The sequence below is a fragment of the Nannospalax galili genome, unplaced genomic scaffold, assembly GCF_000622305.1.
Source record: "Nannospalax galili isolate Female #2095 unplaced genomic scaffold, S.galili_v1.0 scaffold1062, whole genome shotgun sequence".
Classification (NCBI taxonomy): Eukaryota; Metazoa; Chordata; class Mammalia; order Rodentia; family Spalacidae; genus Nannospalax; species Nannospalax galili.
The window spans coordinates 411508-414392 of record NW_008348528.1 but is presented as its reverse complement, the minus strand read 5'-3'; the positions used below and the strand labels follow the sequence as shown (position 1 = coordinate 414392).

Genomic DNA, 2885 nt, shown 5'->3' with positions numbered 1-2885 from the left:
AAGAGGCTGGCTTGATCAGGAATCCCAGTAAAGGCTGGATCCCATTCCCCCCTCCAAAACGTTGTTTTTCCCCCGTAGTCTGATTTGTTATGAATTTCTCTCTCTCCTCCCCCCTCGTATTTAACTGAAGAAGCTGGCAGATAGAATGACAGACAGACAGGCAGCAGTGTGAGGCCACAGGAGAGTCATTCTTCCCAAGTTATCAGTCTGTCCGTCCATCACTGGAAAAGAGCCTTGATTGCCTGGTTGTCAATGGCTCCAAGGACTGTCAGTCCATCCGGACCTTTCAGTCTTGTCAGCACCCTTTGACAGAAGCAATTTCACACAGGAAACATGACCCTCATAGCAGACAGAAGAGGGGTGATATGGTGTTTATCTGGAGCATTAATATCTGCTCCTTTCAGCAGCAGAAATTCCAGGATTTCAAGCTGTCCACAATCTGCTGCATAATGAAGAGGCTTCCTTTCACCTTCTAGTGTCTGGCTGACATCTCCCTTGGCCACATAGTCCTTCACCTCATCCAAGTCTTGCTTTTTCAGGGCCCACATGCATTCCTTGTGGCACATCGCAGTGGCAGGCCAGGGGCTGGTAGGGCAGAGGCTGCAGTAGGCAGATTCCGCAGGGAGAGCGGCCTAGGCCATGTGAGGCCCACAAGGTGAGCCAACATGCAAGGGAGCTGCCAGGAGTGGCCGGGGACCACAGGGACCAACGGGCCGGGAGGGGAGAAAGTTCTGTGGCCACTGAGCCCAGCCAAGCAGGTTCTGCTGGCTGAGAAGAGGCAGGACGCTCATACCTAGTGTTTTAAAAACTGGGCAGTTACCTGGCTACCTCTATGGTATCGGGGGCTGTACATCCTCATCACATCTTTACATGATAATGAGCATTATTTCTACAAAACTAAAAAAGAAACCTTAGTATAATCAGTTTGTTCTTATTAATGATAGTTTAGAAAATCTTTGAGCTTTATGATTATTTTTGTTTGTTTAAGCTTTTACAATTTTATTTGAATTTTAAAGAAAAATCCTCAGGGCAGGCAAGCTAGTAATCTTGGCAATTGCCTTGAGGAGAAGAATAGAGGGGATAAGGCATGGGGGTCAGACACATGGCTAGGAGAAGGCAGCTTTAGAGAAAGTAAAGAAATACAAGATGCTATGGGCAGCCCAAAGTCTTAAAGGAACCATGTTTAGAAAAGAGATACAGAGAAGAAAAGAAAAGGTTACTCTTCTCTGAAGAACCCAGGGACCTGGGAAAACTTACAGTCTATATAGCTGTAGCTTGTCCAGAAGATCTGCGCTAGGTGGCAGGATTCCAGGCAGGAAAAACTGGCTATCTCCTTAAGGCACTAGGCATTCTGCCCATCTATTCAGCATAACCGGCCTCCCTAGGGGTGGTCCTATGACCAGACGACTGACCAGTTAAATTTACCAAAATGGAGGGCTCTAGCCATATTACGTTCCCCTCTGGTTTTGGGACATAAGTCAAAACTTTGGCTTGTTTTGATTTTGAGGTTAATATTGGGTCCTTAGAACCATAATTTTGATGACATTTGGATGCCTCTTGATCTATCTGGCTAGAAGATTTAAGAGGCATGGGCTCACCATAAAAGCTAGGCACACTACTAACCAGAGGCCCAACAAAACTCAATTACACCTGAATTATTGGTGTAAAACAGCAAACCTCACCTAAAGCCATGTATGAGCCATCTTCCTTTAGGAGCAGTAGGTCCAGCCCCCTTCTCTTCTGGAGCCCCATTTTAGCCAGGGTGTAAACCTGTATATTTTGATCATATTTAGATCCCTCTCTGTAACTTCCCCACTTTTTGAATCCCCAACCAAATTCCTGTAATATTATATGTATAGATCTACATATCTCTATATTTCTCTCTCTCTCTATAAAACCCCATAGCATCAGTCAGGTTTGTGTCCTCAAAGGCCCTTCAGTGTGGATTAATCCACTGGAGCCACATCAACCACCCAAGAGTTTGACACTTAAACAGGACTGAATCTCCCCCTCCCAATAGTCATTGGTTGTCAATAGTTCCCCAGATAGTGTTGGAATTTCTTAATTCCCTTGAGATTACATGGGAATTGTCCATGCTGTCAGCATTTCTGTGAGTTCATTTGAGTAACTGACCAACTGTCAGGAAAACTTTGTTTCCTTTTGGTCCTCTACCTCCTCTGGCTCTTACAATCTTTCTTCCCCACCCCCTTCCACAATGATCCCTGAGCCTTGGGAGGCAGAAGTTGGATAGGGTGTCTTATTCATGGATAAGCGGTCTGCAGCCCCCTATTCTCTGTACATTGGTCACTTTGCTTCTCCGTGTTAATCACCATCTCAGAATCTTCTTTTCTGAGAGTTGAAAGATACAATCTACAGATATAACAATGAAATAAGTTTAATATATAATACTATATATAATATATAATACTATATATAAATATACATAGTAAAAAATATATATATAACATATATTTAGCAGAATAGTTATACTAGGCTTTCTCCTATGGCTTGTGGGCTTTAGCCTCAGGCTCCTAGACCTGATATCAATTTCAGGCATGGGCTCCATCTTACAAAATGGACCTTAGATTCAATTATAAAGTATATATTACTTTTTTTAAAATTTTTTTTACAATTAAAGTTACAGTTTTAACAATATAAAAATATTACAGTAATTCAGATTTTTTGGCATAATGATTACAGATTTGATAAATACATTTTATATCTCATAATAGCGATGAAGATTATACAAAAGCTATTAAAACAATTATAAGAATAAATTCAATTGTCACTTAAGTATCTAAAGCTATTTTCCTTTGCGTTCTTCCAGAATGATTTGTTCTTATTCTTTACCTTAATTTGAGGGACTTCAAGAAGATACTTGTTTT

At 41.6% G+C, this 2885-nt stretch overlaps 1 pseudogene; it reads right to left on the bottom strand.

Moving 5' to 3' along the window:
- Positions 1-218: 218 nt before the first annotated feature.
- On the bottom strand, positions 219-566 carry LOC103743886 (annotated as a pseudogene).
- Between the last annotated feature and the right edge of the window lie 2319 nt (positions 567-2885).